General features: G+C 36.7%; 1 pseudogene; it reads left to right on the top strand.

The window, feature by feature from the left end:
* Positions 1 to 202: 202 nt before the first annotated feature.
* On the top strand, positions 203 to 3,205 carry LOC103961141 (annotated as a pseudogene).
* Positions 3,206 to 18,149: the final 14,944 nt, after the last annotated feature.

Genomic DNA, 18,149 nt, shown 5'->3' with positions numbered 1-18,149 from the left:
TTGTTAAATTAATGTATATAATTATTACAGTATTTTTTTAGGGTTATAAAATTATAAAAATAATATTTTGCTTATCGTGTATCGTGTTACCCACGTGTATACCGAATCAACCTGTTATCTTAACAGGTGCTTATCGAGTTACCCGATAACGACTCGATTCGTTATCGTGTCGATCCGAACATCTCTTAATTTTGTGTCGTGTCGTGTCAGATTATCGGGTCGTGTCAGGAGGCCTAACTGAGGCACCCGTGGTCTCAAAGGCACTCCAGATTTTCAGGAATCGTATCGACAGCCAAAACGTGGCGACACCAGCAGCAGCCATGGTTGCCACTCAAAAGGTACCTCCAAATCCCAATTATCTCTCTCGCTCGAACTTTCTTGTTTCCCAGGAAAAAAGGAGCCATCCTTTTCCCGGAATAATTTTCTGTTGTTTTTGTGGATTTTGGTTTAATTATACGTTTTTTGGTCAAAGGTTCAAGCTTAATGCATCATTTGTTGATTATTTTCTGTTAATTATGTTTTTAATTGGTTTAATGGGTGATTAAGGTGATTCCACTAGTATTGTATTGAATTTTGAGTTGTTACCAATTAGCTTTGCGTGATAAGTTGTGAGAATTAAGATATTGCTTGAAAGTAATTTTGTTGAATTGTAGTACTGGAAAGGCAGCTCGATACAAGTACTAGGCTATGGCGGCGACCGTGCCAATGGGTTTGTTTTGATTCTAAATGGTGATTAAAAGGGTTGGAATTGTGATTGTTGAAGAATTACACACTTTTCCAGCTCGATGGTATTGAATCTTGGGGTTTTCTACGCTATGTTAGATGTTACTTTGTTTGTAGGAATAAAGATGGAAAGAAAAAACATGCATTTTTGTGATCAGGATATCGTTCTCATAATGTTGACATATGCAGGATTCTGGAGAGGAAGTCATCCAAGCATGGTACATGGATGATAGTGATGAAGACCAGAGCCCCCTCCATCACAAGGAGCCCAAGGAATTTGTATCCTTGGACCAACTTGCCGGTAAGCATTTTTTGGGAAACAAATATGTTTTAACTTGTGCTTGTTTTAGTTTTTAAAAATCAACGTATTAGAGAAACCTTGAGAGTGACATCTCTTATTGATGAAATAAGATGAAATAGTCTTAGGTGGTATTGATTTATACAAAGTAGACCGGCTAGATGGGTTTTTAACCAAATGATACTAGCTAATGTAAGGGATAAAATACCAAGCATGCCGAGACTAATCTAGGAAGAGTTGGAAAAGATTTATAAAACTTAGGTTTCGCAGGAGAGACCGTTTATAATGTAAAACGTAGGTTGATTCCACTTGGTTGGGGCAATAAGGATGATGATAATTTTTCTAGTTATTAACTTCTTGGGAGCAATTATGTTGATCTGCAGAGCTTGGAGTGCTCAGTTGGCGTCTAGATGCTGATAACTATGAAACAGATGAGGAGTTGAAGAAGATTCGTGAAGAACACGGTTACTCCTACATGGTTTGTCACACTACCTTTTGTTGTTCTTTTCTTTATTTTTAACTTCTTTGTGTCATGTAACCAAACTCTTTAGTTCATTATGTCAAGGCACTGATTTACAAGAATGTCACGTTTCGTCCATTGATCCCCAATATCTTGTGAAAATGATTGTTTCTTATTGACTATTAAAATGTTGACCCCTTATGAATGCACACTTTGGAATGTTTTCAGCCTTTTCCCCCTTCCCATTTATAGTTTGAATACCAATAACCAGATTATGGTAACTGTGAATACGCAAATTCACAATAACTCTCTCTGCACGGTTGTACTGTATATTTAACCGGATAATGTTTTCCTCTTCTAGGACTTCTGTGACGTTTGCCCTGAAAAGCTTCCTAATTATGAGCAGAAGATAAAAAATTTCTTTGAGGAACATCTTCACACTGATGAGGAGATCTGATACGCTGTGGATGGAAGTGGTAGGATTAGTTATGCTTTATCTTAGTATGTTATCCCTTCTTTACTCACCTCTTCCGATTAGTGATTGTGTACATTTTTGTGAAGGTTATTTCGATGTTAGGGACCGAAATGAACGTTGGATTCGCGTATGGGTGAAAAAGGGAGGAATGATTGTTTTGCCTGCTGGAATTTATCACCGATTTACATTGGACACAAACAACTACATAAAGGTATTGGTTCATAGAGCCAAAATGTTGCAATGTCCTACTTTTTGTTTTTTCCCTCTCTTTTTTCCAGCGAGTGGAGACTAATTGTGCTTGTACGAAGACACACTTCTACATTGTGACTTCTTAAAAGCATTCTATTTCTGGGATGATGATGAAGGTTCAGGATGGGGATATTCCATTATTTGCTTCGAGTTTTTTTCCTACGTAATGAAACAAAATTTTGTCTCCATTCATCGGTGTGCACTTTGTCATCATGATTTCCCACTGAACTGGTGACAAAAAAACACTTAAGTAGTTGAGGCACTGTCACATGACACTAAAGCAGATATCAGCACTTGATACGGCTTTTGATGGACTTGTTCATAAAAAGTGCATTAATTGTAATGTAGATGTGAATCTTATGATTTCATGTGCCTTCGATATGCTAGGCCTGAATTGTTTTTACATCTGTGTTTGTGTCGATTAAGAAGTTGCACATTTAACCTTATAGTGTTTAATTTAATAACTTTAATGTTCTCAAAAACATATGTTTGATGCAGGCAATGCGTCTCTTTATTGGCGATCCAGTTTGGACTCCCTATAATCGTCCTCATGATCATCTTCCCGCAAGGTATGGCTCTGTCTTTCTCTACATTTTGGACATCCCTACTTACATTTACGCATGTGATAGAATGTCGGATAGTCTTTGAGTATTCTTACAAAGGGACCTTTCTTTCAGGGAGGAGTATCTTAAAGCTTTTGTGCGTAAGGAAACTGGTGACCATGCAGTTAATGCTGCGGCATAAAATCTGGCTTTTGCTTCTAAATGTGGGGTTTACATATAATGAAGTACGATTATGGCTATGCATGGTAAAGATACATATGGTTGTTTTGTCTGGGATGCAACTTGTAACTTTACGGTGTCGTATGATGCTTGTTAAGCCGTGTTGTAGTAGTAAGCCTGGCCTTTGCGTAAGGCTCCAGTAATCTTTACCTGTCGTTCTTTCTGTATTGATACATAAATCGGTAAAAATTTAATAAATATATAGTTATATCGTGTTATATTGTGAGTGCTTGTGTTTGCAGTGTAACCATTATGCCCTGGCATGCTAGAACGTGTTGGCTCCTTTGTGTTTCTGGTTCAGTCACCTCACTCGGATTTGGAAGCTATGGCATACTCTTGTTTTGTGGTTCTCAATTCTTTTAGATGATGTGGCCAAACTCGTGACGTTGGATTTTAGTTGATGGTGACGACATTATGTGGTGTTATTAGTCCCATAAAGGTAGACAACTATATTGATATAATAGACTAGGAATACCACGTGGCAGTGTGATGGTTCCACTGAAAAACTTATCGACATTGTGAGTGGGTTCTTGCTGTGTACAAGGGGTTTGCTTTTGGGCTTTCTACTGAGTTAAAATAGGATGGATTAGAATTGGTCAATATTTGAAATCCAAATTGAAACGATCCAAAACATGGCTTGATTACTATCCGTATGATTTAGCTTCTTTCAAATGCTTATACAAATTGAGGAGGCTTTCACTTGGTTTCGATAACGCTAAGTGCAGCGGAATTTGAGAGTAGAGGAATGTACGAGTAATGAACTTGTAATTCAAGCAATTAAGAGTATTTCTTTCAAGTATTGCATATGCAAAGAAACTTTTTGAATCATGCTGTACTTTGGGTTTGATCCAAACACGACTTGATTATTGTGGTAGCAAATTTCCATTGTTTATAGTCTTGACAAAATTGTACCTACAAAATTAAATAACACCTTTGCCGAGGTGGGGTGGAGTCTGGCCAATCAATCTCCGATGCCTAAGTCAGTTTCTCTAAAAAGAGAGCTTAGGCTTAATTGCGTAGCATAAGCTTACCAGAAACTGGTGGAGATGAGGTATTTAAAGAGCTAAGGCCGACATCGGTGTAGGGTTTTGCTACACATGGCAACATCCGATTGGCCAAGGTGAATCTTCAGTACAATGGATGAGGAAATAATAATGCCAAAAATATAAATCATGAGATAATAACTTGAGATTATCTGGCAAGTATCCTTGGTTAGATGTGATTGAAATTCCTTCACTGTTTGAGTTGATCTTTAATTAGGAGAGTATTAAGTATAAGATTTGGTACTTAACCCTATTCCTTGACTTTTAAGTGGCAAGAGAGCTTGATGACGTCGTCGTATCATCTTCAAGGAGATTGAATTGCACGAGTATTAAATGTGCACCTCGCCAATTTAATTAGGGCATTTATCTTATTCAGAAAAGGAAAAAAAACAATCTACGTGGTAGTTCCATAATTTTTAAGATTATTTTTGGCTTGCAATTACTATTCCTAGTTGTCAATTATTCATGTCTAGCAATTTTCTAGTGTTCCTATTTGTTGTGCAATTACTATTCCTAGTTGTCAATTATTCATGTCTAGCAATTTTCTAGTGTTCCTATTTTGTGTGACATTATGTGATGACAAAGAACCGGATATCATTGTCGTTACCGGATCCTGGTGCAATAATTTAAGATCAAAATTGATTCTTATTAAAGATAGATATGGACCCCTCCTTCCCGCCGCCCGAAACCCCGCGCCCCCCACCCCTCACCCCGCGGGGGCGCCCGCCGAATTTACGTTTTGAAATATATTTTTGTCGGCTATATGAGTTCTACACACATCTTTCGAGCCCTTAAAATATCAGTTCTATTAAGCACTTGTTTAATCACAATTGGTCTCCTAAACTGTTGATTTGATTGTGTTTTAGGTGACTGGCAAAAATTCCAAGCTACAATAAAACCTTCACCATCTCTTTCAACCCAATTACATTTACAGGTGTGCTATTTTTGCACCGTGGTGAGGCCCTCAGTTACAGTAATTTGAAAATGTTTTAGATTCCAACTAGTATATCACAGTCAACTTATTATTCATGGATTTTACTCAAATGTATTTTTAACTTCACTCATCACAACCACGTCTCATTTGATTTTGATGTGATCTCGCTTATGATATCGCTCATTAATGATCACCTTGTGTGTTTTTCTGTATAGGTATTGTTGTATTAGCCATCTTTGTAGCAAATGTATACTAGTGGTACTCGTATTTGTAGTAGCTGTGTACGATCTTACAATTTATGTTTGTTTGTGCAAATTCTCTTCAAGTCAATGTAATTATAGACAATGTGCTCATATAACAATATAACATCTTATGTAACTGTTCTTATTCATAGATTGTAATAAAAAGGGTTGAATTTAATTTTGATATAGGTTCTTTTGAAAGGTTTCAATTTTTTTGTGTTCTTGAGTTTATGTCTCTAAAACCACCTTAATTTTGTGATTAACTTAAGTCTTCGCGTTTTGAAGCCGAGTAGATTGGCACCTGGGAGAGAATGTTGCGTGAAGATGATCTTGGAGGCCATCCAGGAAAAGCATTTTCAAGTCATTAGGATGTAATATATGTATATACACACTACTCTTTGGTACATATATTTCAAAACTCTCTAGACCTTCAACAATGTTTTAAACCCCGCAACAACATAAGGGTACACCTACTTGTATTAACTAATTTTATGTCAAATTGTATTTCTCCTTTAATACATTTGCTTATGTATAATCAATCTTGTATTTAGTTTATTAATTTACTTTCTACCGTTACTTCTAAATTACAACGTGATATGTATGGCAAGTGGTTTTTTACCACAGTAGTGGAAATGTGTTGAGCCCTTACATAACCGCGTGAATTCAAATCCTGTCTGTGGCTAATCTAATGTTTAATCTAAAAAATACATGATCTTTGTAAAAAAAAAAAAAAAAATCATAAATATTAAGTTAGATGGTTGGGAGGAACTAGTAAAGAGAATTTTTAAGTCCATGATTTAATGTCACAACATTATAATGCAAGATGATCTGATTTATACATATTATATATTTTAGCAAATAATATATTTATATAGAAAGTTGTAGTCCCCTCTCCTCAATTTTATTTTCTCACTCATGTTTTAATGAAATATTTAAGGGGTAATAATACATTTGACCTATTATAAAATGACTTTTAAAGCTCTAATGAAAATTAGGGAGCTTTAATAAAAAAAGGGTTTCTCCAATTTTTTCTTAACAAAAAAACAACCTAATAATTTGATTTAGTAATAAGGGTTGAATTCTAATGAAAATTATAATAAGAAAAAAAACCGAAAAAGGCCACACGTCCCCACCTCTCTCTCACTGTTCTCCCTCTCTCTCTTCACCCATAACCACCTTCTCTTTCTCATTTTTCGCACATCACCATCATTTCTCTCCTCTTTCGTCTGTCACCATTATCTCTCTCTTCTCTCTCTCATGTCATTCCTTCCTCCTTTTCCTTTTATTTTTTAATTTTGTGTCATGTATAAAATTTAAAGATTAGTAATATTTTTTGAGACATAATAATATGAATTATTTATCACATGCCAAAGTTCAATAAAATAGTTATAATTTTTTTTTAATACACTTAACAATATTAAAAAAAAATTGTTTCTTAAAAATATTAACTTTTTAGAAATAGTGACACTACTTTTAAAAATAGTGACACTATTTCTAGAAATGGTGACACTATTTTATAAACAATATTATTATTTTTAGAAACAGTGATCACTAATTCTATAAAAATAAATTGAAATTGTTCTTTATTAAAAGCATTAACAAAAAAATTAAGTGTTTTTCATGAATAAAATTTCATAAAAAATAATTCAAAAAATATATATAAAAATAGAAGGAGTTGATGACATAAGAGAAGAGAGAGAAAGAAAGAGAGAGGGGGTGGGGTCTGGTGGAAAGGGAGAGGGGAGTACTGGACATGAGGAGAGATGAGAGAGAATAAAGAGGGGGTGGGGCCTAGTGGAAGAGGAGAAAGGGAGAGAAAAGAAGATGATAGTCTTATTAGACTAGTTAATCATTAAATATAGTTAATAGTATGCTTATCGTGAAGGTTCAAAGTTTTGAAGCATTTTCAATTGTTTCCTTTAAAAATTATCCTATTCTATTTTCATAGTCAAAATATAAAAAAATAAACATAAGAAATACTAGAAGAAGACAAAACTACAAAATTAAAGGAAAAGGGAAGAGCCCAACAAAACCCACACAACCACGAGCCACCCTTGATCCAATTTGACACCTGACTGCAACCATCCTCCACCCAGCCAAGCCTTATTTGTAGATGCAAATTTTCGCCATCTGTTCCTTTGACGAAAAAATGCACCTGCAAATTAATAACACCTAAGATTAAGGTCAAAAGCCTTACATGCCCACAATGAATGGGGGCCTTGTTGGAAGTATGCCCACAAAGCCACTCATTTGATGTAATAGCTTTTTGGAATACTTATTGTGTTAAACTTTTATATGTTTAATAGAAGGGCAAAGCTTATTGTTAATCACTATTTATAGTATCTTGTGTTTAAGCAATAAGGGAATCCAAGGAATGTATTTGATCTAAGAGACAAGTGATTTAAGTTAGTTAAATTAACGAGACCTTTCTCTTATGTTCATTCCTAAAACGTTCCTAGCCATAGGATTGCCAATTGGGCATTGACAATCCGCTAAGGTTAGTATGTGTTATGTCGACTCAAAGCGTGAGTATGAACTAGTCTCAAGTCATTTGGTGTTGGACACTAAGGCAAACACATAGGTGCTCGAAAGAGTAATCGAGTACACTGAACTACGATCAAACAAGAGTTCGAACATACATGTCATGTAAGAACTCAATAGTTGCAATATGCAAAGTAGTCCTTTGACCTGAGGCATCATTGATGTCTAATGGTTAGGTCCTTGATCTTTGATTATGTCAACGGCATTCCATTGGAGTGTCCACGGCATTGTTGGGGTCAAGCTATCTAGTCATGTAGGCATATGAATGTACAACAAGGGATCTCTAACCTTCCATGATGGAAGGAGAATACTCTAAGATATGATTCGAGAGTCTTTGGCCAAAGCATATGAATATGACTAAGGAAGATGTTCCAAATCTTATTCGATTGAATCATATAAAGAAGTATCACATTGGATAGTAGACATGAAACAAACTATCACTCAAACAATGTGATTAAGAGTATTGTATTAGAGAAGGACCGTATTGCATTGTAGTTGTAACTGGATAGGTTCTCCAACCACTTCTACTTAGCTTGGGTAACCATGACATGCTGCTAGGCGTCACCCATGGTTTGTGGAAGCCCTAAAGATTAGCAAACACTAATTTAAGGGAGAATTGAAATGTGGTTTCAATTCACAATCGATCGTTATGAGTAACATCGCCCACTACCTCGCTAATTGGAACCTAATGGATCGTACACCGAGTAAAGATATAAGTGAAGAAATTATATGAAATGGATAAGCAATTAAATGGTTTAATTGAAGAATGGTCAAGATTAATTAAATAGTTAATTAATTATATGAAACGTTCGTATTGGGCGTTTAAGTTAGTTTTGGGCTTCGGGGCACAAAAACGTTTTGGCCCACAAGGCCCATTATGTTTAAGATTGTATGACAACTAAAACAAAATGGGCAATTAAGCCCAATAACAACTAATGGCCGGCCATAACCTTAAGGGTAGTGAACTTGGCTTAATTGCAAGTTTGCCACTCCATTGTGAGGTGGTATAAATACATCTTTATAGCCATTTCACCTTAAGGGGTTTCTAATTGAATTTGGGTGAAACCTATTCTCTCATTACCTTAGGTGAGGAACATCTAGCAATCTTTCTTACCTAAGTCATCCATTTCATCTTCACACAAGATCTTTGGTGTGGAGACTTAGAGACACCAAACTTTTGGTGTTTGGGAGAACAAATCCTCAAATCCTCAAAGAAGAAAAAGGAGCACTAAAAGGGAGGAAATCACAAGGAAGATTCAAGGAGCAAGGAGGTGACTTGAAGGCCCTCCACTTGGGTGAATCCCTTGTGTAATCAAGGATGAGCTTCAAGGGTAAAGAATCTCTAAATTCTTATTCTCTTTAATTTTGTTAAAGAGTCTTATGGTTCACCATATACTAGGCTTTGAAAGTCATGGGTTTTATGAATTGTTTTTGAATGCATGCCTACTTTAAAGAGTTATTAGTTTGCATATGTATTCAAATGTTCTTACATGTTCTTAGCTAGGACAAAATTTTTCCTTCAAGTGGTATCAAGAGCCTAGGCCTAGTTTATGGTGGATCCTTTTGGGTTTTGTGATTTTTCATATTTTGTGATTTAAGTGTTGTAAATGTTACAAGCTTTGTTCTTGCTTTGAATATAAATTTTACTTGAAAATTTAGCATCTCAAATGTTGTAGATGTATTTCATTAAAGCATGAATAATGGAACTAAAAGTTGGTGCCAAGTGTTTTGGGATTTTCGGCCAAATCCAAAGGGTGATTTTTTGGGTTCATGTTAGGCTTGTTAAAATGGTTTTAAAGTGCTTTTTGGAACCCCTAAGTACCCTAGGATAATAACCCTCTTTTGAGTTGTGAAAATTTGAGTTTTGATGGAAGAAAACATCCATGGTGCTATTATGAGTTTTCATGTATGTTCTTCATATTTCTTGAAGTTCTTATCAAGAACAAAAAGTTTTGAAGTTTTGATTCAAAAGTTTTATGTTTTACATAAAGTTTTGATTATTAGTTGATGGGTGATGATTATGTCAAAGATATATTTTTTGAATAATAGTTAATGGATGATGTTTGTTGGTAAGAAATGATTAAATGGTTTTAATTATATCAAAGGTATATTTTCTTTTCAAACCATCCCCACTATCTTTAATCTCACCCACCAAAATCCACTTACAAAATTTTATTGTATCAAAAACTCAATATATCTATGAATGGCCGGCCACCCCTCTAGTGGGGTGCTTTTGTGCAATTAAATAAAGTTTTGATACTTTTATGTATTTGTATTATGGCCCAAAAGTTTGTGTTTTTGCAAAATGGCCCAAATAGAATGAGAACAAAAATTGTTTTGTCTCTTTAATGAGAATTGGATTTTCATTATATTTAGTTCCATTTAAATCAATTCTATGGATCCAAAAACCAATTGTTTAAAGTTGCTTTCTTAGTTAATTTAGTTAATTGAGAAAAGGGTGATTATGAACCAAAGGCCTCGATAATTGAGCTATGTGATTGGCCGATTTACATTATGAATGCTTGGGTTTTTAAGTAATGTAGATATGAATGTAATTTGATTAGTTCAAGTTGTTGTAAAGGGCATAAGCCCATTATTTGTGTTGTAAAAGGGCATAAGCCCTTCTTATTATTTCATGTATTCCTCTTTGATTATATGTATGCAAATTGGAATAGTTGGGTCCAACGCCCAATAGGAAATAACGGTTTAATTGGATTAAACGCGTAACTAAAATCAACAACTATCTACCTTAAACCCAAGGTCCAACACAAGGCTCGTGTTGGATCAAATCAAACGGTTCATAATCATCCTAAAACCTAATATGACTATATAGTCCATATGAGGATGCAATGCGTTCGTTAGTAGTTCCATATAGTCTCGCTTGTTTCAACGAAACAGTGGGAGTATTATATGCTACTAAATCATATTAACTTGGACCAATAGTTATGATAGGGCCATGTTCTTTTAATATGATTAAAATGTTTTGATGTAGCCCAAAACTACTCCCTCAAACGAATATTAAGTTGATAAACGAGAGATGTTTTGAACATTTCTTCGTAGGCCTTCCACCGTGGTGGGCTCCAATCGTTTGTGACTTGTACACCGGCTTCACCCTATCATGGGGGAGTACAAAGTGCATGCTTACACTCAGGAGGAGTCCATAAACATATGATGAGGTAAGTGTAGGCAACGAGGATAGCCAACATCGTATCATCGTGAGGTTATTCTTGAACCCCTACATGAACTAAGCATGGTGGGAATAACTTAACTAAGTGCAATAATGCCAACATCGTATCATCGTGAGGCAACATTCTCTAGAGGCCAAACAAGATGGGTAATTACAAACGTTGTAAATGAGTAATGCGTTATTCTCTCATCATTATTTTTGCTAACCAACATCGTATCATCGTGAGGTGGGCTTGGTAATGGTGAGTCTCCCATACCCCGCTAAGAGTTCAATATAACTCTCGAATTCCATTGAGGGATGTGGAGTTTGCCAAAAATAGTGGGTGATACTATTTGATTCAAGACCCAATCAAGTAGATTAATCAACAATCTAATACGATTTCTGTTATGTTATGTAGTTAACGACATGCCTAAAATACTACCCACCATTATACTTGACAAAATGGCCCAAGACTTTTTCCTTGCATATCTCTCGGATGATTTCACTAAGTTTATTGTAAACTATAAAGTGAATAGATTCAATCATACTTTTAACGAGATGATTGACATGTGCTGTAAATTTGAAAGATGTTTCAAAAAGGACAGTGGGAGTAAGAATGCAAAAACAAGGAAAAGGTTTCTTAAGAAGAAGGCAAAGAAATCCAAAGGAACATGCTTTCATTGTGGAAGGGATGAACGTTGGAAGAAGAAATACAGGGTGCGCATTGCGAGCCTTATGACACGAACTTTTGAAGAGACTATTTCGGTCATAGAAAGTGCTTTTACAGTGAGCTCCAATTCCTGGATATTTGATTCAGGCGCTAGTCAACATATCTGTAATACGATGCAGGGACTAGTAGGGAGCAAGACACTGCGCAATGGGGAGATAGTTGTGCGAGTTGGGAACGGCGCCAAAATCTCTGCAAAAGCAATAGGCACCTATATGCTTAACCTACCCTCTGGGGAAGTCCTGGAACTTAAAAATTGTTTATATTTTCCTTCATGTATAAAGAATTTGATTTCTATCTCTAAGCTTTTACGAGATGGGCACTCAGTATTGTTTGACAAAATGAGTTGCACTTTATACTTGAACGGTCGTATTATCTCTCATGGTAATATGATAGAGGGACTTTTTCACCTAGAGACGAATAGTGGGATGCACTGTATTGAAAGCGGGAATACCTCAAAACCCAAAAGGGCTAGAGAAGAAGTTAACCAAGTTAGACTTTGGCATCTTAAACTTGGACATGTAAACCAGGATAAGATTCGCAAGATGTCGAAAGATGGATATCTTAGCCCATTAGGTAATGACCTTATGGGAACTTGTGAACCTTGTCTACTGGGGAAGATGACCAAATCTCCATTCACTGGGAAAGGAGAGCGTGCCACTGAAATTCTAGGGTTAATCCACACTGACGTATGTGGACCTATGTCTACTACGTCGAGAGGAGGCTTCTCCTACTATATCACATTCACCGACGATCACTCTCGGTTTGGCTATTTGTATCTTATGAAGTACAAGTCAGAGTCCTTTGAAAGGTTCAAAGAATTCAAGAATGAAGTTGAGAAGCAAACTGGGAAACAGATAAAGACCCTAAGATCGGATCGAGGGGGTGAATATCTGAGTGACGAATTCCTAGATTATCTCAAAGAGTGTGGAATTGTATCACAGTGGACTCCACCAGGAACTCCTCAACATAACGGAGTTTCTGAGAGGAGAAACCGAACCTTGATGAACATGGTTCGTTCTATGATGAGTTCCGCTGATCTACCAATATCATTCTGGGGATATGCACTACACACAGCAGCTTATTTGCTAAATGCAGTGCCTTCTAAATCTGTTCCACAAACACCATATGAGATATGGTATGGAAAGAAGCCAAGTCTTAAACATCTTAAGATTTGGGGTTGTCCAGCATACGTTAAGAAACAAGATGCTGGAAAGCTTGAAGCGAGATCCGTTAAATGCTATTTTGTGGGGTATCCTAAACAAACCTATGGATACGAATTCTATCACCCTGACGACTAGAAAGTCTTTGTCGCCAGAACTGCTATATTCATGGAGGATGAATTAGTTCTTAAAGGAACTAGCAAGATAGAATTGAAGGAAATTAATGAGATTAATGATGAACCACAAACAAGCACTCGACAAGTTGACAACCCTGTTCCTGAACCCCTAGCTCCACGTAGATCTGAACGGGTTAGTAAGCAACCTAGGAGGTATGGCTTAGACAATGACTTTGCGGAATTGCACCTTCTAGGTGACAATGACACAAAGGAGGACCCTAGAGACTACAATGAAGCAATGTTCGACATTGATTCAAAGAGATGGCATGAGGCCATGAAATCCGAGATGGATTCCATGTATCAAAATCAAGTCTGGACTCTTGTAGACCCTCCGGAAGGTATAGTACCTGTTGGAAATAAATGGGTATTCAAGAGGAAGATAGGCGTTGATGGGAACGTGGAGACTTATAAGGCTAGACTAGTAGCCAAGGGTTACAGGCAACGAGAAGGGATTGACTATGAAGAAACTTTCTCTCCTGTAGCCATGATTAAGTCCATTCGGATTTTGCTTGCTATAGCTGCGTACCATGATTATGAAATCTGGCAAATGGACGTGAAGACAGCCTTTCTGAACGGCTACCTAGAGGAAGAGCTTTATATGGCTCAACCCGAAGGTTTCGTGTCCAAGTCTGAAAAGACTAAGGTATGCAAGCTTCAGAGGTCCATTTATGGACTTAAGCAAGCCTCCAGGAGCTGGAACATTCGTTTTGATACTGAAATCAAATCGTTTGGTTTTACTCAAAACGAAGACGACAATTGTGTTTATCAAAAAGTCGTTGGGGAAGCAGTTGTATTCCTAGTGTTATATGTAGATGACATATTACTATTCGGGAATGACACTGCAGTACTTTCTTCTGTAAAAGTGTGGTTGTCCAAAACCTTCCACATGAAAGATTTAGGAGATGCATCTTATGTACTTGGGATAAAGCTCTATCGTGATAGATCCAGAAAATTAATTGGATTATCCCAATCTATGTACATTGATAAGGTGCTAAATAGGTTCCAGATGGAACAATCTAAGAAAGGTTTTCTTCCTGTGAGACATGGAATTCACCTTTCTAAGTCCATGGGACCTAAAACTCCTGAAGAGATACGGCAAATGAATATTATTCCTTATGCTTCCGCCATAGGAAGTCTCATGTATGCCATGATATGCACAAGGCCTGATATCGCATATGCTGTGAGCATTACTAGTCGATATCAATCTAACCCAGGATCAGAACACTGGGCAGCTGTCAAGACGGTCCTTAAGTACTTAAGAAGAACTAAGGACATGTTCCTCGTTTATGGAGGAGCATCAGAGTTGCGAGTGGAAGGTTATACAGACGCAGATTTCCAATCTGACGTCGATGATAGAAGTTCCAACTCCGGATATGTATTCACTCTGAATGGTGGGGCTGTCAGCTGGAAAAGCAAGAAACAAAGTGTAATTGCTGATTCCACGACAGAGGCTGAATATGTCGCTGCAGCTGAAGCCGGCAAAGAAGCGTTCTGGATGCAGAAGTTCATCACTGAACTTGGAGTGGTTCCAACCATTACGTCACCAGTAACTTTGTACTGTGATAATAATGGGGCGATAGCTCAAGCCAAGGAACCCAGGGCACATCAAAAGAACAAGCATTTTGATAGGCGCTTCAATATCATTAGAAGATATGCTGCCGAGGGGAAAGTCAACATCCTCAAAGTTGCTTCGGCCGATAACGTAGCAGATCCACTAACGAAGCCAATGTCTCAAATCCAACTTGACCGCCATATGGAAAAGATGGGTATTAGATACATGGGAGGATGGCTTTGAGTGCAAGTGGGAGATTGTTGGAAGTATGCCCACAAAGCCACTCATTTGATGTAATAGCTTTTTGGAATACTTATTGTGTTAAACTTTTATATGTTTAATAGAAGGGCAAAGCTTATTGTTAATCACTATTTATAGTATCTTGTGTTTAAGCAATAAGGGAATCCAAGGAATGTATTTGATCTAAGAGACAAGTGATTTAAGTTAGTTAAATTAACGAGACCTTTCTCTTATGTTCATTCCTAAAACGTTCCTAGCCATAGGATTGCCAATTGGGCATTGACAATCCGCTAAGGTTAGTATGTGTTATGTCGACTCAAAGCGTGAGTATGAACTAGTCTCAAGTCATTTGGTGTTGGACACTAAGGCAAACACATAGGTGCTCGAAAGAGTAATCGAGTACACTGAACTACGATCAAACAAGAGTTCGAACATACATGTCATGTAAGAACTCAATAGTTGCAATATGCAAAGTAGTCCTTTGACCTGAGGCATCATTGATGTCTAATGGTTAGGTCCTTGATCTTTGATTATGTCAACGGCATTCCATTGGAGTGTCCACGGCATTGTTGGGGTCAAGCTATCTAGTCATGTAGGCATATGAATGTACAACAAGGGATCTCTAACCTTCCATGATGGAAGGAGAATACTCTAAGATATGATTCGAGAGTCTTTGGCCAAAGCATATGAATATGACTAAGGAAGATGTTCCAAATCTTATTCGATTGAATCATATAAAGAAGTATCACATTGGATAGTAGACATGAAACAAACTATCACTCAAACAATGTGATTAAGAGTATTGTATTAGAGAATGACCGTATTGCATTGTAGTTGTAACTGGATAGGTTCTCCAACCACTTCTACTTAGCTTGGGTAACCATGACATGCTGCTAGGCGTCACCCATGGTTTGTGGAAGCCCTAAAGATTAGCAAATACTAATTTAAGGGAGAATTGAAATGTGGTTTCAATTCACAATCGATCGTTATGAGTAACATCGCCCACTACCTCGCTAATTGGAACCTAATGGATCGTACACCGAGTAAAGATATAAGTGAAGAAATTATATGAAATGGATAAGCAATTAAATGGTTTAATTGAAGAATGGTCAAGATTAATTAAATAGTTAATTAATTATACGAAACGTTCGTATTGGGCGTTTAAGTTAGTTTTGGGCTTCGGGGCACAAAAACGTTTTGGCCCACAAGGCCCATTATGTTTAAGATTGTATGACAACTAAAACAAAATGGGCAATTAAGCCCAATAACAACTAATGGCCGGCCATAACCTTAAGGGTAGTGAACTTGGCTTAATTGCAAGTTTGCCACTCCATTGTGAGGTGGTATAAATACATCTTTATAGCCATTTCACCTTAAGGGGTTTCTAATTGAATTTGGGTGAAACCTATTCTCTCATTACCTTAGGTGAGGAACATATAGCAATCTTTCTTACCTAAGTCATCCATTTCATCTTCACACAAGATCTTTGGTGTGGAGACTTAGAGACACCAAACTTTTGGTGTTTTGGAGAACAAATCCTCAAATCCTCAAAGAAGAAAAAGGAGCACTAAAAGGGAGGAAATCACAAGGAAGATTCAAGGAGCAAGGAGGTGACTTGAAGGCCCTCCACTTGGGTGAATCCCTTGTGTAATCAAGGATGAGCTTCAAGGGTAAAGAATCTCTAAATTCTTATTCTCTTTAATTTTGTTAAAGAGTCTTATGGTTCACCATATACTAGGCTTTGAAAGTCATGGGTTTTATGAATTGTTTTTGAATGCATGCCTACTTTAAAGAGTTATTAGTTTGCATATGTATTCAAATGTTCTTACATGTTCTTAGCTAGGACAAAATTTTTCCTTCAGGCCTTTGGCCGAAGAATCTCCAATGCCAAAGTTAGAATTATGAAAAGAATGTGTTTAGGTGTTTGTGGGTAGCAAAAAGCCTCTTGAATTTTAGAGATAAAGGGTGTATTTATGGGAGAGGAGAGGAGTATGGGCCGCCTCTCTACGCTTTAGGGGTGGCCGATGAAGACAGATATCCCTTAATCATTGGTTATTGTGTAACCAATGCCACATCACACTAAGTTGTTAGAATGTTTGTTAGGTGGTTAAATGAGTTGTTAGTTGGTTAATTAGTTACTTTGTGGTTATTATTCAATATATAATGTACTTCAACTTACAAATGTAATCAGTTGTCATTTTTCCTCAAATATATAGAAGTTTCATTTCTCTCTCTAGTTCTTCAATCTTTCTCAATTCTTTAATTTTCTTTGATTCTTTCTCAATGTAGTTAATATGGTATCAGAGTCAACAGGCTCACGTCATGAATTCTGGTGGTTACATTTTCATTAGATTTCATCATCTTCTAGTTTTATTTCTCTTCGGTTAAGTTCTTCAGTGCTTCTGCAATCATTCTCAATTTTTTTTTTCTCTTCATTGGTCTATAATTGCTAGGTTATTTTTCCTTCTAGATTGTGCGCAAAGATTGTTAGGGATATATGGGTTTTTGAAATTGTGGTGTAATCTAAACGCAGTTGGCTAGTGGGTTCTTGCCCTATTTGATCTTATGCGTCAATGAAATTTAGTGTTAGAACAAGTGATCTTGCATGCCATGTGTTCGAGATCAACTATTTGATGGATTGTTCAAGTTAGAGATTTAAGAAACGTTTTATTCTATGTCCTCTATGATATATTTGGAGTTTCTGTATGATTCGTTTCTGAATTCTTGGTTCAATTAATCTATGACCCATGTTGAAGAAATTCAAGAGATGTCCAATTATGTGAATGAAAAGCTCACATCTTTGGTTTTTGATTATGGGTTTTTTTTGTGTCTGATGGAGTTGCCAAAATTTTATGGAAATTCATAACACTCGTTAATTATTTGCCATGGGTTTGTCACTACACCTAAGAGAACTAGGTTTTTTATGTTGGCCTTTTCATTTTGTTGTGAAGATTTCAATGGAGCAAGAGAGTAAGATTAGAGATGTTAGGGACACGATCGATTGCCAGAGACCTAATGGTTCTAAGAGATGATTTCTAATTGATTTTGGAATTGATCCATTTGGAAGTAGCGGAACGAGATGGAAAAATTCCTCCAATTGGTGATTTCTCTCTATGATCCTCTAGTGGTTGCTTCTGCATCTCCCAAGTTTGGTAACTTTCTCTTAATTCACCGAAATCCTAATTCTTGATAACTTGATGTATCAACCAGTGATTCGTGTAAGTTGGAGATATCGTCTATATATCCAATTGCTCATGTTTCTCTGCTTGAAGACTGCTTTATTCTTAATTGCTTCTTGAATCTTGCAATTACTACTGTTGGCTTGTGCCAAACTGAGAAGTACGATGTCTGGGAAGATTTTTAAGAAGTATATTGAGG

The sequence above is a fragment of a genome, unplaced genomic scaffold (assembly GCF_019419815.1).
Source record: "Pyrus x bretschneideri cultivar Hongxiangsu unplaced genomic scaffold, Pyrus_bretschneideri_v1 Contig21, whole genome shotgun sequence".
NCBI classification, from domain to species: Eukaryota; Viridiplantae; Streptophyta; class Magnoliopsida; order Rosales; family Rosaceae; genus Pyrus; species Pyrus x bretschneideri.
The sequence above is the reverse complement of the archived record's forward strand: the minus strand, read 5'-3'. Positions and strand labels throughout refer to the sequence as shown.